Below are 25923 nucleotides of genomic sequence, written 5' to 3' on the forward strand. Positions count from 1 at the left end.
ACACATATGTTCATGTGGCTACAGTGGAAAGCAAGAGGTAACAAGTCAATCACATACAGTGGGATTCAAGCTTCAGGGTGTATCATGTTTGCTAACATCCCATTGGCCAATGCAAGTCACATGGCAGATTCCAGACCCAGAGCAAGAGAGCATGGCAGAGTTACATGGCAAATGGGATGGAAAACTGGGCCCCTTAATGCAACCCATCTACCATGAGGGTTATAACAATGTGTAATTAACAAGGCAGGGAAAGGACCAATAGGTACAGTCCTGTGATCCATTAGACTCCTTTTCCTTAAGCTTTTTACAAGCCTTGAACACCGATAGGAGGAGGGGTTATATTATTTTTTCAAGGGAGCTAGCTAAGCAGCCAGCATTTTCCCAAGGCTGCCCTGCTCTATTCAGAAGAAAGACGCGGGCAATAGGCCATGCTTGGATGCCTCAGACCATCTGCCAACAAAAACAGAAAAAAAATTAATTATGAATGGTGTCTTCCCATGCTAATCATTTATTGTAAAGGATTTCTCCAGCTTGTTTATAATAGCTGTTGCCTAAGGGTGCATGCTGTATAAATTGTCTGATTACAGGATACAGAGTGCTTCTTAATAGGCCTCAGCTGATTAGGAGAAGGGAAAGAAATTAAAGAGGCCATTTCCCTTTAGGTATGCAAATACCTCCCAGAACAAAAGACAAAGATATGATAGACCATGATGAAACACACCCTCTTTTCTTTTTTACCTTAAATTATGTACCAGGCAAGGAGCAAGCTTCATTGCATGTGTCAGCGGAGATGTGAATGGTCTGGTAATTGAAACAATACCAAAGCCAGAAATGCATGTTAGATGTCGAGCTAAACTAGCTCCCTGGGCAGCCTTGCAGCCAAGGGCAGTGTGCTGCTTGGATCTTTGGGTAAGAGTGTCACTCCTTACTTTGGGGTGATTTGACTCTGCCTTGCACAGCTAAATTTGTTTATACCACATTGGTCTTCTCACTTCTGAAGCCAGAATTTACATACAAACATGTGGCAGGGAGGGTGGTTGGAAAGACAGACTAAATGTGTTCAAAGGACAGTGAAAAACATAGAAGTGCACAGACCCACCATTTCTTTTTCTCACACACACACAGTTTCACAGATATGGACTCACACATGCACACACACACACAGGACTTTCTGTTTCTACAAACATTTTCCTCTTACCATGTTGCTTAGTGCTCTGAAAGGATAGATCCAATATGGTATTTCCTTGTGATTTTACTTTCTTGTGGGATACAGAGATTCACAGGTCTCTCTTCTCAACCAACCTATAAGCACTCAAATGCAGAGGTGTAGATGTTGAGAATGGCTCTCAAGAGAGAATTCTAGGTGTTTGGAAGTCAATGCCCCCAGCCCCAGATTTCAGGCTCTTGCAAGCACCAATTATAGTCCTTGATGGATGAAGAAAGACCCCTTGTACTGCCTGCCTGGCTGTAGCATGTCTTGCCTGCTTCATAGTTCAGTAAATACACGTGCATCTTGTCAATGCTTCATTAGAGCTGAATTAGTTTTCTGTTGCTGTATAACAAATTACTCCAAAATGTAGTGACTTAAGACAGCACCACTTATTATCTCTCAGTGAATTAGGAACCTGGGTCCAGTGTAGCTGAGTCCTTGGTCTTGGGGGTCTCAGAAGGCTACAATCAAGGTGTCAGGCAGGGCCGAGGTCTCATCCGAAAGCTTGACAAAAGAAGTCTCCACTTCAAGCTCACTCATGTGGTTGTCAGGAAGATTCAGTCCCTGTAGGCTGTTGCCCAAAGACTTCCCTCATTTCCTTGCCAGATGGCCTGCTCCATCCAGGCAAGCTGACAGAAAGAGCCGGAGGGAATGCCAGGAAGATGGAAGTGACAATTTTTTAAAACCTAATCTCAGAAGTGGTATCACATTACATTTGCTATGTTGTCTGCATTAAAAACAAGTCTTCAGATCCCGACCACACCAAGGCAGAGGGAGTTACACAAGATGGGTGGTCATAGGAGGCTACCTACCACAAGACCTGTTTGGCATCATTTATCATAGATAATCCTATCAGGAAACTCCCACCATGTTCTCTCTTGCTGCTGGAATCAACCCCCCATTTTGGCTCAGTCCATCTGCCTTTGTAATTGTGGTTTCATCCACACCGTCTCTAAGTGATTCATTTATTTCCTTATCATTTGAATATAATAAAGATGTCACCCTCTCAAAATTTTTTTTCAACCCCTATCTAAGCTAGTTACTCATTTCCAATCATTTACCTGTTATCCCATTAAACTGCTTTGCTTTTTCCATAGTCTTCATGAAAAAATAGCTAATTATTCACTCCTTTATAATTGTTACTTCCTGCTTCGGACTCGAAGCACTGAAGGAAAAGAAAGACCTAGTCTGTCTTGTTCAGCATTGTATTAGTACCTAGAATGGAGCACATATAGGTGCATTATAAACATTTGATGACTTAATGAATAAATGAATGAGTCCAATGTCATGTGACTCAAGAAAACTCAGCTTCCAAGTTCTCCTGTATTTATCACTACTGCTGTACAATACTGTACAAATATTCTATGAGTTTAAATAGACTTAAAAAAATCACTACAGGGCGCCCGGGTGGCTCAGTGGGTTAAGCCCCTGCCTTCGGCTCAGGTCATGATCTCAGGGTCCTGGGATTGAGTCCTGCATCGGGCTCTCTGCTCAGCAGGGAGCCTGCTTCCCCCTCTCTCTCTGCCTGCCTCTGCATCTACTTGTGATTTCTCTCTGTCAAATAAATAAATAAAAATCTTAAAAAAAAAAATCACTACAAAACTGACCATTTAGAAATGTGTTGATCATGTCTTGTCACAACTGAGAGGAAAATGTTTGTTTTTTAAAAATTACATGAATTTTTAAAATTAGTTCTGATGTTATTTGAAAAGCAAATTATATTTGTTTTGTTTTTTCAAAGAAGTAAATCATGTTATTTATTTATTTATCTATTCATCTATTTATCTAACATTTTTTAGTTAACATACAGTGCAATATTGGTTTCTGGAGTAGAATTCAGTGATTCATCACTTACCTACAAGAGCCAGTGCTCATCCCAGCAAGTGGCCTCTTTAATACCCATCACCCATTAGCCCAACTCCCACCCCCTTCCCTCCATTAACCCTCAGTTTGTTCTCTGTCATTAAGAATCACTTACAGCTTGTTTCTCTCTCTCCCTTTTTTACTTTCCCCCTTCACAAATGTCCATCTGATTTCTTTCTTAAATTGCATATGAGTGAAGTCATATAATATTAGTCTTTCTCTTACTGACTTATTTCACTTATCATAACGTACTCTACCTTTATCCACGTCATTGCAAATTGTAAGATTTCATTTTTGATGGATGAATAATATTCCATCTTAACATATATACCACATCTTCTTTATCCATTCATTAGTCAATATACATTTGGGCTCTCTCCATAGTTTGGTTATTGTAGATACTGCTGCTATAGCATCACAGTGCATGTATCACCTTGAATCTGTATTTTTGTATCATTTGATTAAATAACTAGTAGTGCATTTGCTGGATCATAGGGTAGTTCTATTTTCAACTTTTTGAGGAACCCAAACCATTTTCCAGAGTGGCTATTTACAGTTTGCACTCCCACCAACAGTGCAAGAGGGTTCCCCTTTTTCCACAACCTCGTCAATACTATTGTTTCCTATGTTGTTAATTTTAGCCATTCTGACTGGTACAAGGTGGTATCTCATCATGGTTTTTATTTGTATTTCTCTGATGAAGAGTGATGTTGGGCATCTTTCCATGTGTTCATTAGCCATATGGACGTCTTCTTTCGAAAAGTGTCTATTCATGTCTTCTGCCCATGTCTTAGCTGGATTATTTGTTTTTTTTCAGTGTTGACTTTGGTGACTTCATTACAGATTCTGGATACTAACACTTTTCAGATCTGTTGTTTGAAAACATCTTCTCCCATTCTGTGGCAGCCTTTTAGTTTTGTTGATTATTTCCTTCACTATGCAGAAGCTTTTTATATTGATGAAGATCCAGCTGTTCATTTAAAAGCAAATGATATTTGTATATCAGTGTTCACAGTGATATGATTTGTAATAGCCAAAAAAGTGGCAACAATCCAAATGACCATCAACTGATATAGGGATAAATAAAATGTGGTATATCCATAGGACAGAATATCTGCTGGCAACAAAAAGGAATAAAGTACTAAGATATGCCACAATATGATTGAATATGCTAAGTCAGAAAAGCCAGTCACAAAGAACCATATACTACATGATTCCACTTACAGGAAACGTCCAGAATAGGCAAATCTACAGAGTCGGAAAGTACATTAGTGGCTGCCTTGGGCTGGATGGGATGAAGTTTTGGGTAAGGAATGACAACTAAAGCTTTCTTTATAGGGTGATGAAAATGTTTTCAAATTGATTGTGTTGAAGGTTGTACAACTCTGTGAACATACTCAAAGCCATTGAATTGTACATTTTAAATGAGTGATTTGCATGGTATGTGAATTACATCTCAATAAAGCTGTTAAAAACCAACCAACCAAACAAAAATATGACCCTGAACTGACTCAGAGAGTTTGCCAAGTGAGGAATGAAGTAGAGCTATAGATTTTTTCTAAGTCCCATTATTTAACTTTGAGTTTTAAAAAACTAATTAGTCATATACTCTTCCTATGGCAAAAGTCAGTTTTTTATTTCTTATTTATTTATTTATTTCTGCTTCCAGTTGCTTTGGAAGTCATGAAATTATAGCGGAAGATATATTTCATTATCTTTAAAAGCTGCATAAAACTAGTCTTTGTTCTTGGATGATGAACCCTTCCTGCCAATGTGGAAAGGACTAATGTCAACACTTGTCGGTGCCCAAAACATTTGTGAGTGTCAAGCGTACTTCCAGCTTAAACTAGAACTTGTATCTGTTCCCTCTCTGTATTAATTTAATACATCCACCGCAGACCTGAAGAATCTCTCCAAGGCCTCTTTCTCGATCCCTTGCTGCTAAAACTGACCTTCTTTTCTTGTGTTAGAGTCCTGAGAAGCGCTAGTCGGGAAACAGAGAGGGAAGCCTGGTTGTATCTTTCAAGATGAAGGGATCCCCGTGGCAGGCGCTGGTGACGCCCCACCTGAGTTTCTGGTCCCACACCATTTCCTGGCACACCTGTCCAATTTTCAAGCACAAGTGCCTTCCTTGTCTCCCTGAGGGCTTTCTCTAGTTGCCAGGGCTATTTTCCTGCTTGTGCCACAGGCTATGAGAGGCAGGGGCCACCCAATGTGGGGGCAGCCCTCAGCCAATGTCTCCATGAGAGGTGGCCCTGGGGTACAACCAGCACCTTCTCAGTTCCCCAGAGGGTGAAGCTCCAGTTGCCCTCCCAGGTGATCTGCTTCATACCACAACTTCCACTGATGGCTTCTCTTTTCCCTGTCTTACTTCCTGTGATGGTTAACTTTACGTGCCAAATTGGCTGGGCCACGGATATTCGGCCATTCATCGTTCTGGAGGTTTCCATGAGAAGTGTGTTTGGATGAGATTTATATTTAAGTCAGTGGGCTTTGAGTAAAGCAAATTGCCCTCCATGATGTGGGCAGGTCGCACCCAATGAGAGGAAGGCCTGAATAGAACAGAAGGCCGGCCTCCTCTAGCAAGAAGGAATCGCCAGCAGACTGCTCTCTGACTGCAGCAGCAACAGCAGCCCTTCTCCCCAGCAGAAGACCTTCGCATCTTCTGGAGTCTCCCCAAATCTTTCCTGAGTCTAGCCTACGGCGTCCCCCCTCAGACTGCGCACTGGGCAAACTTCCACAACTGTGGGATCTAACTCCTTAAGATAAATCTCTTCCTCTGAATATATGCATATCCTATTGGTTCTGTTTCCCTGGAAGCCGGACTAGTAGACTTCCCCACTGACATTGCTTAGGACAACCTCTAGAACAAAGTACTTGCACTTGAATCCTGGTCTCGGGATTTTATCTCTGGGGTAACCTACCTAAGACCCATCCTGAGCTCCTCACTGAGAAGAGACGTGTGACCCTGGGTAGAAGGCATCTTTTGTGCTAAACGGAGCAGGTTAAGAATTGGACATTTGCTATGTATTGTCACACACGGCTCTGTCCTGTGGACAGTGTATCAACCCATCCTCTTTATAACTACGTGCAGTGGGCACTCCTGCCATTCCCATTTCACATGTGAGAAAAGCGATCCGAAGGTTAATATGGGATTAAACCCCCAAATGGCTGACGTGAGAGTTTGCCTCCTAAGTTGTTCTTCTCTACTGCCCGACATTTATGTATCAGGTCAAGAAAAAAAAAAAAAATGACTTCCACGCGGCAGCCCCACACATTCCTCCTGGAGCCAGTGCTCCAATAGGACAGCAAGGTGTAACCGTCCAGAAGCCTGACTCCACACCCGCATAGGCTCTCCCTACAGGAGGTCCACAGATCTGTGGCTGGGGGCAAAAAATTCCCGTTTCTAAGAAAAGTGTGCCTTTGAAGAAACAAAAAGAGACGAAGGGAGAGAAAAGAGGTGGTGCGGGGAGGAGGGTGTGGGGTAGGCTGAAAGTACCAGAAAAAAGGACTTCAGGAGTCTTGGAAAGCAAAAGGCTTTTGCAAAGCAACATTTTGATGAGTTAAGTGCAAATGAATTAGGAATAATGAGAAACACATGGGCTAAATTTTCCTTAAAATATACGAGTTTAAAAAATGAAGAGGAAAAAGTGCTTGGGGAAAAATGTGTTTTAAGTTCTAGCCAAACTGAAAGCATTCACAAAATGGATCAAGATAGGTGTTGAGCCCGCGGAATGACTCGGTTGGTCCATCCTGGGCGGATGGAGTGGTAGAGAGAGAGATGACGAGTGGAGGGACGCATGTGAGGCTGGCCCGGGACAGGGCTTTGCAGTGGAGCACATCTGGGCTCCCTGAGAGCTTCTAATTGGGAATTTAGAGCAATATTGCTTTGCTTTCATTTAGTTCTCTAGAAATGCTTTCATTTCATTTCAACCCAAAGTGCTGCCCTCTGAGTATAATCCTAATGCATGAATCGTATAGTCATTTGAAAAGCGGTTGGCTGAGCATACAAAATATATCTGATGTGTTATGTTTTGGGGGTTTATTATTATTATTATTATTATCATTATTGTTGTTGTTATTATTATTTTGGTCCTTCAAAATCTGTATGAGTAAGAAACAAAGAAGATACACAGGGATTCCAGAGGCTGGTGGAACACACAAGCCAGAGGGACTCACTCAACTCAGCGGTTGCCAGCTTCTGGGTGGTAAGAATGACATGTGTCAACAAGGAACGACCACAGAGGCCAAAACTCCCTGTTGCCAGAAGAGCAACAATCCAGCCAGAGGGTTCCCTGGCAGGCAGAGCAGAACGTTCTGTGAAGAACTCACCATGGGCACAAGTTCTCTTCATAAGCCCCAGGGTTCATGGTATGGTATCTTTCTATCTTCTTATCAATTGGAGGCAATGGTGCTTTCCATTGGGTTTCATTCGCACTCAGAAAAGAGCAGAGTTCCATTTTTGTTTTTGACTAAAATCATCTTCAGGGAAGAGTGAAAAATGGAAATGTCGGGAAATATTTACCCATAGGAAAAAAAAAAAGACTGACAAACTTCCTGTTGTGAATAGGACTTTATGAGGTTCAAAGAATATGGTTTGGGGGCTTTGAGGTCCAACTTCTCTCAGTCCCCTTAAACGTCAAGAATTTTCTTAGAAAATAAAACCCATGCTTGTAGCTGAAAAGACAGAGAAGAAAAATGGCTTTGTACCCACGTTCTTTTGGTGTTCAAGATAGTCAAAGAAAATCAATGCAAACATAAGGACTGAGGGGGGGTAGGAAATGGGAGAAGGAATTGTTCTGTGAAAAGGAAAAAAAAAAGTGGTCTTTTTTGAGGCTTCTTTTGAACGAAAAGAGCCTCCATTTAGAGGCAACAAACTCATGCTGCTTAACTTTTCTAAGCCTCAATTTTCTCTTCTATAAAATGGGGGCAGGTCTGCAGAGCACTGTAAAGATTAGAAGTGATATAGGTAATACACCTGCACACAGTAGATAATCAGTATCTGCAAGCCGCTTGCTATGCTGAGGACTAGATGGGGAACATGAAATTGACACGGAACTGCACAGAAACGTTTCCCTTCTCATCTGTCTGCAAAGCAGGATCAGTGGAGGGAAACCTCAGTCTCATCAGAGCCGTGTGGGCTTCCTGCACAGCGACAGTTCTGTGGAGGTGGAGTGACATTTCTGAAAAGCTTTGATTGACACCTTCAGCCATAAAAATAAAATAAAATAAAAAAGTAACCTCTGTCTTACTAAGAAATACAGAGAACCCTTCTCTAGATCACCCACCTGCAACACAAAAAGGATCAGGCTTTGTCAGAAATGAAAATCTGTCTCAGAAGAGCCCCTTGGTCCTTCCTTACAAGAATGGTGTTGCTACAGCTGACCAAGAAGGCACACGCGCCTATGCGGTGCTTCCCCCAGAAAAGCAATGGGGAAAGTCAAGGCCACACATGTCTGGAAATTTGACCGGCCAAGGATGGACTATTTCAGGGAAATTACTGTGTGGATCTTCCATAACTACATTTTTTTAAGATTGGTTCCTTAGGTCTTTAGAGATGTTAATAATTAATAAAAAGAAGTTCTGTGAGCAAGTGGGAGAAACACTCTGTTAAACATTATGAAACTAGTTTATTTAGTAGTGATCATTCTACGATGTTTTATATACTCTACAAAACCTGGGAATCTTGCAGAGAGGAATGCAGCTCAGAGCTTTTCCCGTATTTACTTGATCTCAGATCTCCTTTGTGGAGGAACGTATCTGCATGCTCCCAGAAATCCACCTTGGAGAAGGTGGAGAGAAGCAACTCATCAGCCAATTGCTTCTCCTTCCAGGTTCAGGAGAGGGAATTTTTTATTTAATTATCTTTTGTTGTTTCTTTGGTTTTACATCTCTGTTTCTCCAACCAGCATTGAGTTATCTAGGCATCTTTCTTTCTTTTAAAGATTTATTTATTTATTTGACAGTCAGACATTGTAACTAGGAAGAGAGGCAGGTGGCGGGACGGTGGGGGTGTGGGGGGGAAGCAGGTTCCCTGCTGAGCAGAGAACCCCATGTGGGGCTTGATCCCAGGATCCTGGGATCATGACCTGAGCAGAAGGCAGAGGGTTTAACCCACTGAACCACCCAGGCGCCGCTCTAGGCATCTTTCAAAGAAAAAACTATTTTGTTTTTGAAGCCCCATCCAGATCCCTAAAGAAAGCAACTCATGAGTCTGTACTTCTAAAATTTTCCATTGGAGAGTTTGGGGGTGACCAATCTGGCACAGCTAACCAAAGCCTGACACTCAGGGGCCACACCTCAACCTTGTGTTCATGACACCACCTTCCAGCTCCTGTCATCACAGAGTTCCCAGCTGTTGGCATGAGTCTTATCTAAAAGTGGAGCTGGCATAGGATGGCAGCAACCCAAAGGGAGTTTTGAAGGCTGCAGAGAAAAGGATATTTTCTTTCCCCTCTCCAGACTCAAGTAAGACCAATCATTGACTTTCCCTAAAACCCATTAATTCTATATTTAGGCAACTAAAAGGAAAGGGGGGGTTGGAAACCAACCACAACCTCACACACGATGGAAAAGATTGTAGATTCCCAGTGGCTATGTTGGCAAAAGGCAGAATGAGTGGCATTCTGTGGGGTGTTACCATTCTCATATTGGATTTTTCTTTTCTAAAGTAGGTGAGTTAATTTATCTTGGACCCACACTCCTACAGACAGAGTAGAGATCTGGTATCTTCATCACCACTAGAGGTAATACAATCTGGACATGCCAAGTCTCATGGATGCCTGCGAGCACTTTTAAAAGGTTTTGGTTAGCTCCAATTTTATTAGAATGAAAGCTTTTCACAAGTAAGAGGTTTTATGGGAGTTATTTTTAAAGTAATGTGTTTTTATTGGTTTCTAGTAAGATCAGTGAAATCACATGGCATTTTTAAAGAATGTTAAACCAAAAAAAGATGTTCAAACAACTTGCCTGAAACACAAAAGCCACGAAAGTCCAAATAAGATTATTTGAATGCGAGGGCGTTAATGCCAAGATAAAAACACTTCTGGGGAAGCAGAAGAGAGGGGTAAAGGAGGATTCCAAGCCAGGACAAAGATGAACAGAGCTCAGCATCCAAATAGTCATCTCCTGTTGAGATATGAGTAGTTCCTTCTCTCTCTGATTCAGTTGCTCCAATGGATAACAGGGATCACCATTTGTGGCGTATAAAAATCAACCTTATTAGAAAAGACAACATGTTCTTAATTCCTTGGGCCTCAAAAGAATAATTCAGATGACGCACAAAAAATCCAGCCAAGCGATGGGAATATCCGCAGACACACAAATCACAGAACATCAGACATACAAATCACGGAAAACCCACGTTGTAATTCTACATTCTCCTTCCCCACTTCCTCTTCTTTGTCTTCCTTCATCTTTATTGCCTGTTTTTATGAGGAATAAAACAATGCATGTTCAGTGCGAACCATTTGGAGAGGTCTATTGCAGCCTGTAAAAGATAGTTTTCCTTCAGGTGAGAAAACAGATTAAGAGAGAGAGAGACAGAGACATGTATTTACTACATACACCTATGCATGGGTTTGCTACTAATTTCTGTCCTATCTCCCTGAAACAAACACATGAGCACACACCCTTGTATTCCCCACATGCACACTGTGAGAGTAAGCTTTGTGAAAGAGTGACAAGGTCCGGGTCTTTCTAATACAACACTGTAGACTCAATGTCTAGCACTTACTAGGTGCTCAGTAAATGCATTGATGCTGAAATGAATTCATCTCTCTGTACAGTGCTCTTTTGGTCAAATCATGGATAAGTGAGCAACTAGATAAATCTATCAACATGGTCTAAAACCTGCAAAAGAAAGTCCTCAGAACTTTCCCCTCTAATTATAGAAAACAATTTAGGAACAAATATTTTCCTGTCCCTTGAGCAGAATGACATTAAGGTAACTAACCGAGTCTTCTACAAATAGAATAAGAGTGAGCTTCTAGAGACCTGGGTATACGTCTAATTTGTGCAATTACAATTGTGTGACTATGAACTCCTACCCTTCCCAGACAATGGTACTAATTGTATGTACTCTTATCCCTGAGTTGGTATAATAAGGGTTAAGAGGAACAATAATTTGGGAAAGGAAAAGTTAGAAATGTTAGGATTTCTTTTCTTTCTTTCTTTCTTTCTTTTTTTTTTTTTTTTTTGTCAGAGAGAGAGAGGAGAGCACAAGCAGGGGAAGGGGCAGGCAGAGGGAGAGAAGCAGACTCCCCAGTGAGTGGAGAGTCTGATGTAAAACTGGATCTCAGGACCCCAGGGCCATGACCTGAGCCCAATGCAGACGCTTAACTGACTGAGCCACCCAGGCGCCCCAGGATTTCTATTAAACAGAAGAAGCCTTCTTGAGAATGTTATGCTGTCTGTTTAGGTCCTAAGAAGTGACGTATATAGAAGACATAAAAGTGCTTTCATAAAGTGTGGGTCCATCTTACTGTGCATTCTGGTTGCTTTTAGAGAGTATTATCATTATTACTTATTTATGTGAAGTCAAAGTTTATTAAGTGAAGGTGAGAATAAGAAGAAAACAACTCTAGAGTGAGAGGGGTCCTGAATACTTTGCCCTTTCTTTATTCAAAGGATCTTAACACCCACTTTTTTGAAGTGAAATCTTCAAAGGGATCGTCTCCCCTTATGAGCTCTGAAGAAGGACTCCACCCCTTTTCCTCCAGAAGAGTATTACCTTCAACCTTGAAATATAACTGGTTTTAGTGAGACTCAATTTATCTCTAAGACACAACATTGCTCAGTACTAGGTCACACAACTTGGACACAAACTTAGAAAGGAAAAAAAAAAATTGAGTCTCTGGTTAGAGATTCTCAACTGGATAAAAGATTAAACTGTGTTCACTATATTGACCACATACTATAGAGCGCACACTGCCTGTAGCTTCTCCCATTTCTTTTGGGTAATGGAACCATCCGCCATTTCCCCCCTCTTACTGGGTTGACTTATAAGTAGTCATTAATGGGGCTCAGTAAATGTGTCTGCTTCTTCACCTCTTCTGTACCTCTTAGGACTGTGCTTCTTGGCCTCCTGGGGTTGAGTGAAGCCTCATGATTAGTTCCCACCAGTAAGCTGTGAGGACAAATGATGTATGTCTCTTCCAATCTAGAGAAATGATCTGCAAATAAAAGTATCTTAAGAGATCTGTTTTCTCTGCTATGACACCCAGCAATACTTGACGTATCAGCCTACATCCCAGAATATGGAGAAAGGGAACAAAGCTCTGGCTGACCCCAAAGGGACAAGTACAAGACATTAAATTTAATATTGTAAGCCGCTAAAACTATAGAATTGTTTGTGACTGCAGTATAACCTAGCTTGTCAAGACTGAGGCAGATTAGAAAGATAGAAATGTCTGCATCAATTTACCTATTGCCTATTCCCCTGAAACTTGTGGCTTAAAACAACCATTTAAAAAAAGATTTATTTCTTTATTGGGGGAGGGGCAGAGAGAGAGAGAGAAAATCCTCAAGTAGACTCCCTGCTGAGCACAAAGCCCCACGCCAGGCTTAATCTCATGACCCTGAGATCATCAAGAGCCGAAATCAAGAGCCAGCTGCTTAACCGACCAAGCCACTCAGACACTCTTTGAAACAGCCACTTTTGCTTATGAGTTTGTGGGCCAGCAACCTGGATTGGGTTCTGATTAGTGGTTCTTCTGCTATATTTCACTGGAGTCATTCCTCTTGCTGTACCATCCATGGGTCAGTTGGGTGGGAGCTGATCTGTCTAGGAATCCTCAGCTGGAATGGCCCATCTCTGTTCCCTTTATTCTCACTCTTCAGTAGGTTGGCTGAAGTTCCTTCTTCTAAGCCCCAGGAAGAAAGCAAGAGCAGGAGCCATGATGCCTCTTGAGTCTAATGAGAACTCCCCTACTCTACTCATCAGAGAGAGTCACTAATTCAGACTCAAGGGGGTAGAAAAATAGATTCTACCTCTTCATTGTAGAATGAAAAAAAATCCCATTCAAAGGAGTATGAATACAGGCAAAGGAAGAACTAGGGTTTCTTGTTTGGTTTGGTTGTTTTTTGTTTGTTTGCTTTTTTGTGTGGTTGGGTTTTTTTTTTGGTTTTTTTTTTTTTTTTTTTTTTTTTTTTTTTTTACAACCTACCACATCATCTCATGATCAGGGTAGGGGCTCAGAAACTGTAAGCACTGAAACATTATACTATCAACTTTTTTTTTTCCTCAAGATTTTACTGCAGAAACATGAACTCAAAGAGTGGGTGATTTCATCATCGGCCCACAGAGCAGTGTCATCACCCAGTCTCCATGACGCTCCTGGATTTCATGTCTCCTCCTTCAACCAGTAGCCACTCTATGTCCCCAGGTACTTGGGTCATCTCCTCTGACACAATGTGTACAGTGTTTGAGGAAACCCCAGCAGTCTCAGGAATATGACCTGGAAAAATAAAAGAAGAGTCAAGAAACCCCTAATTTTACTTCAGTAGATGGTAAATTCCTGCAATGGCTCCCAAAACAGGGTGACAACTGAGATCTAAAGACAATAAAGGCCAGAAGGGTCATTTGGATATGATGCTAGACAACTTGATGAAAGTTCTGATGCATAATCATTGCATTAGCTTCTGAACACTTAATATTACTACTGCTTATAGCAGGAAAATGCCAAAAGAAGAAAGTGTTTTCCTAAAAATGACATTAGATCTTGACCAAAATGTGAGAAGTTTGAATTAACGGAGGAGGGAAGGTTGGAAGTCTATGTTGGCTTGTCGCTGGTACAATTTGAGCAGATTTGAAATAAAATCTACCGTAAAGGATAATTACCAGAAAGAAAAAATATGAAGTGTTAAGGAATCAGTGGGGCTCCCCTGTCCCCCATCTGAGATTCACCTACTCTTCTACTTTTACCATTTCTCCTCATCTTCCCTGGATCCTTGGACCTGCAGCATCTTCTTCTGTGCATGGCTCTCAGACCTGATGTCCAGAGCCTGCCTTCTGCTGCTGCCATAGACAAGGCAATGGATAAGGGGGCACATGAGGACAGGAAGTTCTCCCTCAGCCACATCACTCCTGAAGAGACTGAAAGGCTGTTACTCTCAGATGGAATGTGAGGGAATTTCCCCAGGGCAATTGGATGGCTCCAGCTCTGTGAGTTTCCAGAATTTGAAAGAGCAGACAGCTTCTGGGCTCATTGTGAAGGTGGTAGGAAAATTGTTACTACAATTTTCGGCCCTAGAGTAACTCTCAACACGTCTGCTCTCTGCTGCTTGCCAAGTTCTTTTTGCTCTACACTGACATACTGTTTTCTGGTAACTGGGGTGACTCTTGAGGGAAAGAAATGAGTCCACCTCTACCAGGAAGCCATCCTGAGCTAGCCAAGGAGGCTACAGGGGGTCACCCACCTGAATTCATGCCCTAAAGCTGATCTCACACTTAGCCTGGCCTAGTGTTAGCCACTCCATTTTCTTTTAGATACAGTTAGACCAGAGGGGTTGAGCTGAGACTGGATTCCTGAAATCTTGACAGTTGAGAACAAAGCATATAATGCTATTTTTAAGCTGCCAGTAGATTTCTAGTTTGAAGAGGTCAGGGGTGGGGAATTGCCTGGTGGCTCAGTTGGTTAAGCCTCCAACTCTTGATTTTGGCTCAGGGCATGATCTCAGGGGCATGAGATCAAGCCCCATCAGTCTTCATGCTCAGTGCAGAATCTGCTTAAGATTCTCTCCCTCTCCCTCTGCCCCTCTATCCCCATCCCCCAGCCCCCCCCCCCAACATGCTCTTTCTCCCCAAAACAAAAAAAAACAAAAAACAAAAACAAAAAAAACCTACAAAACAAAAAACCCCCACAAAAACCCAAAGTAGTAGAAAGATCACATACTTTTCTCTTCCTTTTCTCACTGAATAATAATAGAATAATGCTAATAAACTCAAAGAGGGCTAAGAACAGAAGGAAATCCATCAGTAGAACAAAGGATCCGAGGAGTTTCTAGAGTAGGAAAAGTGAATGGGAAACTAACAGCATAAATCATGGCAGTGAAGCTGCAGTCTAGAACACCCATGGAGGGCATCTACAAAGATGGTGGGCATTCCTATTCGCAGAGCTCTAGAAACACTGGAGGTGATATGCCTGTAGGTAGGCAGAGCAGAAATGTTACAAGGGGGTGGAAATCAAGGTGATTTTTTAAAAAATATTTTATGTATTTATTTGACAGACAGAGATCACAAGTAGCCAGAGAGGCAGGCAAAGAGAGAGGAGGAAGCAGGCTCCCTGTTGAGCAGAGAGCCCGATGTGTGGCTCAATCCCAGGACCCCAGGATCATGACCCGAGCCGAAGGCAGAAAGCTTTATGCCACTGAGCCACCCAGGCGCCCCCAAGGTGATGATTTGAAGTCCTTTCAGGCTTCCCTTTCCATTCTCTATTCTTCTCATACTAAGTAAATGATGGTTTACACCCAAGGCCTGGATTAGGGCTCCTGATATGACTGTTAGTGCCTATTTCAACAAGAAGAAGGGCACAGCCTACTAGCTGGTCTGTCCTCCTAGTCTCCCATCCCATGTGTCAAGGGTCAAGTCACCTTGCTGTACCACTCAAGGAACATGGTGCTGGGGAAGCACTCTACAACTGAAATGGAAACCTATTGCCACCTGCTGTATACATCACCCAAGTCCATGATTGACTACTCATATGAATGATCAGGAACAACTAATGATCAGGAAAAGGTGGAGAACCCATTGAGGGTTATTTCCAACCCCAAATAAACACATAAACAAAAAATCATCCTGGAGAAAACAGAAACATCAGAATATAGGAAGGATATCAAAATTGAGAAAGACTTAAGGTAGTAAGACATCTATTAAAAAAAAGAACAGGCCACTCAGAAAATAAAGCAATCAGGGCATAAGAAAAAGTGCTTTGAAAAGAAACATTTGATAATCTTATAGGTCTTTTGCTTCCCTACTCAGCACCCATCTCTCCCTTACCTCCCTTACCCCTTCCCGAAAGAACGCCCATTTTGTTGAGGCATCCACTCATCCCAGGGACCCCATGTGACTCATTTTGTTGTTGTTGTTGTTGTTAGAAGAAAAGGTGTAGGGCAAAGAGTATGGATGTATGGTCTGAGGATGATTCCCCAAAGATGCCAGCTTCCTTATTCTTGGAGCCTGTGAATCTTACATGGTAAAGGGGCTTTGTAGATGGGATTAAGTTAAGGATCTTGAGATGGAGAGATCATCTTGAATTATTTGGATTAGCCTAAAATAATCACAAGTCCTTACAAGAGGGAGGCAGGAGGGTCAGGATAGCAGGAAGAGATGTGACAATGGAAGGAAGATGTTGGGAGTTATAAGCAGAGGGGACTATAAGCCAAGGAATACAGGTGGTTTCTGGGAGCTGAGAAAGGCAAGAAAACGGAGTCTTCCCTGAAGCTTGAAAGAGAAATACAGCCCTGCTAACATCTTGAGTTTAAGAGTTCCAGTCTCCAGAACTATAAGAAAATAAATTTGTGTTGTTTTAAGTCATTAAGTTTGTGGTTATTTGTTATAGCAGCAGTAGAAAATTAATATAGGGGGGTTTATGGACATTTAATGGGCAGATACCATGGATGATAAATGTTCTGAAATGCATGAATAGTCGCTTACAATGAAGAATTATGTTGACTAGATGACAACTGTGCCCTAAGTGAGAAACACTGGAAGCTACTCAGATCTATCTCTTCCCCTCTGTTGTTTGTTGGGTCAGAAATGGACACGGGACAAAATTCAGTCCAGAGAAATGTAAAGATAGTTAGTCTAGATTTTTAGAGATCTTCAGAGGTTTCCTTCTCTGGAAAGACATTAACAAAAAGGCACACATATCTGGTTCCTCTACATGGAAGCCATATAGTGAACCTACTTTAGGATAAAGCTAGTACTGGTGATAACAGAACAAAGATGAAAGGAACTTAGATCCTTCAGAATCTAAGGAACATGAACATGCACTTCATGATGTGCACGTTGGAATAAGCACATCAACCAATCCTTCATCCTGTCCCACCTCTTAGAGTTCTGCAAATAAAAATAATACAAAATATTTGCTGATTGCTTAAGCTATTTGAATTTGATTTTCTGTTGCAGAAAATATAATCTAAGTAGCAAAATTGCAAAGAAGTCAACGGAAGCATTGAAAATTGAGGCTACAGACAACTCCCCAAAAGAAAAAGATACAAAATGAGTGAAAACTATACATTTAAGTTAGCAACACAGAAGTTCCAAGGCATGTGAAAACATGAATGGATCTTGGAAACATTATGCTAATTGAAAGAGGCACAAAAGGTCCATATTTGATTCTATTTCTATGAAATGTCCAGAGTAGGCAAATTTATAGAGCTATAAATTAGTCTAGTGGTTGCCTAGGGTTAGAGGTGTGGGTAGGGTAATAAGAGAGGATGGGGAGTGACAGCTAGTGAGTACATGTTTTGTTTTGTTGAGATGATGAGAATCTTCTAAAATTGTGGTGAGGTTTGTGCAACTCTGTGAATATATTTTTTAAAAAGACCCATTGAATTGTATAATATTTGAATTATATCTCAATAAAGCTGTTAAAAATAATTTTTAAATTACAGAAGAAAATGTTTTACACCTGAAAGTTCATTTTGAACAGAAACACCAAATACGAAGCAGGATTGAAAAACAAAATTCAGGGGCGTCTGGGTGGCTCAGTGGGTTAAAGCCTCTGCATTCAGCTGAGGTCATGATCCCAGGGTCCTGGGACCGAGCCCTGCCTCAAGCTCTCTGCTCAGTAGGGAGGAAGCCTGCTTCCCCCTCTCTCTCTAACTACCTGTGATCTCTCTGTCAAATAAATAAATAAAATCTTAAAAAAAAATTCATGTTTCTACTACATTTTTATAAAAATCTACACAGAGATGGGGCCCCTGGGTGGCTCAGTGGATTAAAGCCTCTGCCTTTAGCTCAGGTCATGATCTCAGGGTACTGGAATCGAGCCCAGCAACAGGTTGTCTTCTCAGCGGGGAGCCTGCTTCCCCCTCTCTCTCCCTGCCTGCCTCTTTGTCTACTTGTGATCTCTGTCTGTAAATAAATAAATAAAATCTTAAAAAAAAAAATCTACAGAGAGCAAGAACAAGTCATCGATAAAGTATGAGACTCAGAACCACATTTAACTTGTGACAAACAATACAGGATCCTGGAAGAAAATAGACAAATGATCTAAACATAATAAAAAGAAATTACTTTGAGCCTAGAATTTTATATTCAACTAAACTATAAAAATTATGACTGTGTGTGGGGAGGGTTGGGGATAAAGACATTTTTTTAGACATGAAAGGATTCAAAGATTTTCCCCCACATAACTTTTCCCAAAAGGTACTTGACCATATAATATAGGAAACAGAAACAGAAGAAAGAAAATACACAGATTCAATCACCCGGGGGTCTGAAGGAAGACTGAAAAGAGGAATAACTCCTGGATAAGTTTTGTGAAACAGATTTAAGAAACCATATAACCAAATATGAATTAGAAGTCAAGGTTATAAGCTTTCAAGATGAAAGCAGGCCCATTCTTAAGATAGTGTGATGAAGTAGCTGGATGGTCTTAATCAGGGCATAAAAATATTATTTTAGTCAATGAGGAAAAAAAAACAGAAAGAAAATATAAGAAAAAGTCTTGGTGAAAATAAAAGCAAACTAAAAGGTGGCATAAAGCAGAGTATCATGAGAGGTGTGTTATGTTCCTATGCTGCTCTAACAAATGACAAGACTTACTGGCTTAAGATAATAAAACTTACCCTCCTACAGTTCTGGAGATCAGAAGTCCAAACCACTCTTAATGTGCTAGTCAGAGAATCATCAGAGTTGGTTTCTTCTAGAAAATCTAGGGGAGACTCCCTTTCCCTGCCTTTCCAGCTCCTGGAGGTTCCTGCATTCCTTGGTTCATGGCCCCTTCCAGTATCTTCAAAACCATCAGTGTAGCATGTGCAAATCTCTCCCTGACTTTCTGACCTCTGCTTTGGAAGAGAACCCAGATTTGACATCCCCAAATATGCCACTTTGGCATAAAAATTATTTCATGCTGAAGGCATTGAATTCCTGAAGTCCCTTATCTGCCTAAAAGAAGAGCCTCCTCAAAGAACTCAAGGGTCATAAGCCCCCTCCCCCTCCCCCTCCCCAGGAGCAATTATACTCTTCTCCTCTTGGAAAGAAGTTGGCACCCACACCCAGATAGACATCTCACCAACTCTCCCTTCACCCATTTATTCTCCTAAGGAGCTGCTTATCCTTCCAAAAAGCCTTCTGCCTTTCCTAAGTGGCCTTTCTCCCCTCCTTTCCCCCTACTCAGTTTGGTATTTAAAATTTTTTGTTTTGTTTTGTTTTTAAATTTATTTGACACAGAGAAAGAGCACAAGTAGGCAGAGAGGCAGGCAGAGAGAGAGGGGGAAGCAGGCTCCCTGCTGAGCAGAGAGCCTGATGCTGGACTCGATCCCAGGACCCTGAGATCATGACCTCAGCCGAAGGCAGAGGCTTAACCCACTGAGCCACCCAGGCGCCCCTTGGTTTGGTATTTAGACCCCCAAATTCTAACCAGAATTAGAGGTTAGAGTTACTTATTTCCAGGTGTTCTCAAGCGTGAGCATGATGCACATGAGAATAAACGTCTGCTCGTTTTTCTCCTGTTAATTTGTCTTTCATTAGTTCAACATACAGATCCCCAGTTGGAGAATTGAGGAGGATAGAGGGAACCAGAATCCTTTCCTCCCCAGATTTCCATAATCACACTTCCTTTTCTGATGCTGACACTTCTCTCTCCATCTTAAAAGGACCCTTGTGATTACATTGGGTCCACCCAGATAACTGATAACCCAGAATAATCTCCTCATCTCAAAATAGGCTCTTTTCCCCTTATATAGTGACAGATTCACAGATTAGGGCTTTAGGATGTGGACACCTCTAGGGGGTCTCTACCATAATAGGGTGAGACGTGCAGAAGTCTCATGGGTGGGGATAGAGACATTAACCTAAGACCTGCACCACCACAGTTAATTAGGTTTCAACCTGAGAGAAAAAAAATATTGATTATTGATTATAGTTATAGCACATGAGTATTATAAACCTTGACAATGTAAAAATAATGGTATGATAGAAGGGAAAGAAAGTGGAAGGGGTATGTAAGAAGTGTTCATTTCCTTCCAATTACATGGGAAGAGATGAGATACAATATGATGTTATCAGATTAAGAAAGCCAACTATGTTATGTAGCAGTTATAAAACCTCCTAGCAGAAAAATTTTAAATAATATAACAACACTGAGGGGAGGACATGGGAAGAATGAGTCCAGACCCTCATCTTTCTTATCAGGAACTTGATAGACATTGACAGACTGAGGAATATAATTGTGAGTATCTTGTGTGGGCATTTCAAATCCACTCAGAAAACTAAAAGCAAGCAAGTTATGTTTACCTCTGTGGGGTGGGGATAGGAATTAGGAGAACAGGGGAAAGAGATGCTTTGCTTTCCATTTCAGACCCAAGTATATATGGGAAATACCCTTGGAAATGAAGGAGATGGCTTCCACAGCTGTTGAGAGTGCTGGCTACAGAGAGTCCCCAGCTATCAGCCCTCTTTGGAACATGCCTCCCCCTTGCCTGAGCTCCACCCTCCTACAGAAGCAGCCTTCATAAAATGGTTGGTCATTTGCAGCAAGAGAATGTCCTGGCTTCTTCAATCCCACGCAGGACAATGCTTAATGACCATCCCATTTTTAGGACTTCCTGTGGGATCATGGGACCATTGACACAGCACAGCCACCACCTCCCCGCCCCAATTCCTTTCCTTCACAAGTATTGATCCCAAGAATCTTCCATCATGAACTTCCTACCTGAAGATTTCCATCTCTGAGTCTGCTTCCTGGGGCACCCAACCTGGGATGTAATGCTTTCTACTAATTTTTTTGGCCTATGTCTAAATTACTTTTTATAAATGTCAGCACAGAGCTCTCAGCATACTCCTGTTTGTTTTCTCTTAGAAATGAAGGTCCATTTAACATTGGACGGAAGATGGAATTTTTATTATGAGAAAAATGCTTTGAGATCATTTGCCTATGTGGAATTACACCAACTCCCCACATCTATAATGGAGAAATTTAAAACAATGAAGAACTAAAATTTTTTTGCTTTGTAATAAAAAATATTTTATTTAAAATATTTAATTTAAAAAAATTATTTAAAAAGAAAAAAGGTGGTCTTTCAACTTCTCAGCATATTTGGCTATAGTATCTTTCAACTGTAGGGCTGGTAAATGGGCTGGGAACTCAACTGGGAACATGAAAGTCAACATTTTTTTCTTAAAGAAACAATAGCTGTGTTGCTATTCTCTTGCCAAATACATGAACATATAGAAATTATTCCAGAAGTACCTAATGCTGTGGGAAACTCTGTGGTCTTGGTAATCACATCCAGTGGTTTCTCCTAACACTAAAATCAAACCTAAAATTCAAATAAAGATTTACCAGGCTCTACAAGATGTCACCTCCACTTCCACCTCAATTCATGTCACTCTCACTCTATTCATTCCTCTGGAGCCATGTTACCTGTTTGCCAACCTTAAAACTTATTAACCCTGTATCTGCCTCAGGACCTTTGCACAAGCAGTTTCCTCTGCTTGAAATGTCTGAGTCACTCCTCCTTTGGCTCTTTGTTCTATCTTGTCATTCAAGTTGGCTCAAACACCGTCTCAGCATAGAGACTTGCCCTCTCCATCCAGTATAAAGCAATGCCCTCTTTCTTCTCTATTATAATCAGTCTTATTTCTCCAGAGCACTCACCAACAAAAGGAGCTGTCATATATATTCATTTATTTGCTTATTATCTACTCTCCTTGTCCCCCTAGAAGGTAACCTTCTCAGAACAGGACCTTTCCTCATCTTGGCCTTGATGTCTTGGCTGTATGTAGGATAATTCTTGGCCCTAGCAGGGTCAGGCTTAATAGATAATTATTGAATAAGCAAACTGTATAATATTACCCAAATTTAGTATGTTACAAATGTCACCCCAAATTAGTGGGAAAGTACATTTTTAAAGAAATCAGAAAAGAGATTCACAATTCCCAAACTCTAAGTGTTGACAACTTAACTCGGTGAACTTATGTTGAGACAGAATTCACTGGCAACCCTGGGCATTAAAAATTATGATTCTTTCCCCCAGGGAAAACGAAAACAAAACCAACCAAACAAACAAACAACAAAACCCCAAGCTTGTGTATACACAAAGTATGGTGCACACAATTTTAAGAATTCTTCTCCTCTCCCCCTCAAAGTTGAGAAGCCCTATTTCAAAGACCATGTGGAAAAACATTTGTAAATGCACATGGTTAGCAGGTAAGCGAGTGTTGGTGGTTTAACTGAATGCCATTTCCCCCCTTTGGCGGTCTATTTATTGAAGGCCTGGCTAATTGGGTGTTCGCTCATGGAGCAGGGAGAGCAGGGCTGGGCTGGCAGGGGATTGAAGGGGTCATCCCCCCTAACCCCGGTCAGGCATGATGCTCTTCTCAACAAGCAGGCTCAACGATCTTATCAACTGGCCCACAGCCTCAGTTAACCTCTCTGAAGAGATATTAGCTCCTTCTCAAGTAATTTGTCTTCAAGCTCATTAGTCTCTTGTATTTAACTATAAATTCATTAAGGCAGGTTCACCTAAGAATCTCGAGGACAGAGTTAGTGTGACACTTCAGTGTTTATAAAGCAGGTACCGAAGAACAGGCATTGGGCTCAGAACTTTACATTCATAAACTACTGTAATTGTCTAACACTTCGTATTTGCCACAATCCTGAGACAGGTGTCCTACCATTAATTTATTCTTTTACCTTCTTCACTAGAAACTAGATTCCATGAGACCATCAGTTACAAGTGAATGCAGTAAATCTAGTTGAGTAAGTGAATGAATGAATGAACGCCTATGTCATACCAGGAGCAATTCTACAAATGGCAAAACAGAAGATAACAAGATAAGAAAGGCCTTGCTCTCTTAAGATAGACAAATGGGGAACAAAGAAAGATCATAATTATTTTATTTCAGATCATGATAAGTGCTCTAAAGAAAAAAAAATAAACAGTATGGCTGATTAGTGAACTCAAGAGTGACTTGTGGAAGAAGGATGCTATTTTTAAATGGGTAGTCAGAAAAAAATAAATAAATAAAATAGGTAGGAAGGGGAGCCCTCTCTGAGGAGGTGACATTTAAGCAGCATTGAATGGCAACATGAATTCAGAAATGGTAAGCTTCTGGGCAAGAGGACTCCAGAAGGAGAGAACAGTAAGTGCAAAGGCCCTGAGATTGGAGTTTGGCTTGGTCAAGGAGCAGAAGGAAGGCCATTGTTTCTAGGGCTAATGGGTGCCAGCAAGAGTTCAGATGAGAAGTTTGGAGACACTGGCTGGGGCCAGGCCATCTGGTGTCTGACTATTACTTCAGGTGCTTTTGGAAGTCACAGAATGGTTTTTGATAGGGGTCTGGACTAACATCTTTAAAAGATTACCCTGGCTTTAGTCTGGAAAATAGACTCTAGGGAACAGAGAGGCAGCAGGGAATGGACAAATGGCCCAGGACTGGATGTGTGGCTAACGGAGCAGAATCCTGTCTGTGAGAGCTGGGAGACCTAAGGTCTAATCCCAGCCTCACTCCAAGCACTTGGCAGGATGGATAAGTCTCCCTCCACCTGGGTCTCTGTTTCCTCAAGAGGATCCATGGGGTTCCCCTTCAGGAACCGTCCGACTATGACATTCTGTCAACATCTGCCTCTTAGCCTTGTTCTTGTCAGTTGGACCCAGAGACTGATCTAAGGAGAGCAGATGGTCCCTTTGGGTCTGAGCAGCCCTGACATAGCCCACCTCACATGCACATGACAGAGCTCGGACCACGACACCCCAGATAGAGAGCCTGCTGACGGAACCCACTCTTACCCTTCCCACTGGACGCTCGCTGCTCCTTAGTCAAAATCCAGATGGCACCCAGCTCTTAAAACAGCAACGCATCGGGGAGCCTTTGATTGGGTTCAATGTCTTCTTTTGCTCCTCGCTCCCCTCGAGGACCCCAGGGACGCCCCTCAGGGTCCACACCAGTGTTTCCTCTGGGAGGGGAGCCCCGCTCCTCTGAGACCAGCCTTCCGAGCGCCCCCGCTTCGTGGTCTCACCAAAGGGAAGAGGGGTTTGACCTGGTTGGATATTGAATCTGGCCTCCTCCCTCCCTCCTTCCCTTTCATCTCCCAAAGTGGTCCTCCCCTGGCGGATGGGAGAGGGCCTGCTCTGTGCTGGGGGTCACACCTTCCCCCCCCTCCCCACTTCCTCCGCTCCCCCGCTCCCGGGCCACTTGCTTGTGCAGCTGCTTGATATAAATTCCTCACATACATCCCTGGCCAGCCAGTTTATTTTTATAAACAATAAATAGGACGACATTCCTATGGTGTCCCTCTCAGGCCAGCCTCGTTTACAGAGCCGGGGGACAGTGATGGAAGATGCATGGGGTTTATACAGATGGCCGCCCGCGTGTCATAAATCTCATACACACGAAGCCAGGGGCTTTTTTTTTTTTTTTTTCTTTTCAAGAAACACCACCAGCAACAGCGCACCCCTCCCCACCCCGTTTTCTCTCTCTCCCCAAGATCACAAGGCATTATCGAGCCCTACAAATCACGACCAGATGATATTAAGTTGCTTTGCTAACACTCGGGATCCCTTCCGGTGTGTTATTTTTCTTCATTAGAAACGATAGCCCAAGTGCACCAAATCCTCTTTCCCTCTCCTCAAAATTTATAGATCACAGCCCCTAAACTAATTGTTAGTTGCACACCAGGCCGCGAGCTGTTTGTCCACAGAGCAATTACCTTCGAGGCCTTGATTAAAGGCGCGGGGAAAGCAGGAGGGAAAATGAAAGCCCGGCGGGGTGGGCACGCGGTCCTGACATCCGTCTGCGGATAAAAGCGAGTTGAGGGGCCCCCTTATCCATCACGGCCCCTCGTTCAAAGCCCGGCGTGTGACAGGCAGCGGGGAGCGGGCTACCCACGTCTTTTATGACATCATGAACCAAAGCAGCTTCCGGGCCACCCTGAGCCGCGTCGCTTTGGGGATAAGGATTTTCAAGAGGGTGGGGGTGGGGGGAAGGGGAGAATTTCTTCCCAGTCTCTGTGTCACCCACCCAGGGTATGGTCCTTCCCGCCGCCCACCAATTCATTTCCTTCCCGGTGGATAAATCACTTGGATTCCGCGCGCCTGCCACCTCCAGCAGGTTCTTCAGGATTTGGGGGCGAAGTGGGGCGCGCTCCCACCGACTGGCGTCGAGGTGCGGCCCTGGGAATGGCATCGTCGTCCCACCCCATCCTCCTTTCCCCTCCCCTCTGCAGAGCGAAATCGGCCTCCCTGGAGGCCAGATCAAAGACGCTGCCTCCCTGCGGCTATTTATAGGCAGAGAAAGCGAGGCACTTGCCCGGCATCACGCAGCAAAGGGGTACCGGTGGCAAGCCTCCAGCTCCGCGCTTGATAGGCTACTCTTTAGAAACGTGGATGCCCTGGGAAATCTCGCCATCAGGAGACGGAATTTCAGTTCAAATGTCAGAGAAGGAATGGTTCCAATGGATGTCCCTAACCATGGCCACCGCTAGTCCTTAGCTAAAAACACTAGGGAAGAGATTGTGTCTTTGAAGGGATTCTCGGGGCCTGATGGCTCAGTCAGTGAAGCGCTCTACTCTCGGTTTGGTCTCAGGTCGTGATCTAGTGGGTCGTGGGATGGAGGTTCGCATGGGCTCAGCGCTCAGTGGTTGAGTCTGCTTCAAGATTCTCTCCCTCTGCCCTTCCCAAAT

At 42.5% G+C, this 25923-nt stretch overlaps 1 long non-coding RNA gene across 1 annotated transcript in view; it reads right to left on the bottom strand.

The window, feature by feature from the left end:
• LOC309853238 overlaps positions 1-25074 on the bottom strand; it is a 50194-nt gene extending 25120 nt beyond the window's left edge. The window contains exon 1 of the long non-coding RNA XR_014305590.1: positions 24952-25074. This is a non-coding gene — a long non-coding RNA (uncharacterized lncRNA). The remainder of the gene's footprint in view (positions 1-24951) is intronic.
• Positions 25075-25923: the final 849 nt, after the last annotated feature.

Source organism: Mustela nivalis, assembly GCF_964662115.1.
Source record: "Mustela nivalis genome assembly, chromosome: 18".
In the NCBI taxonomy this organism is placed as follows: Eukaryota; Metazoa; Chordata; class Mammalia; order Carnivora; family Mustelidae; genus Mustela; species Mustela nivalis.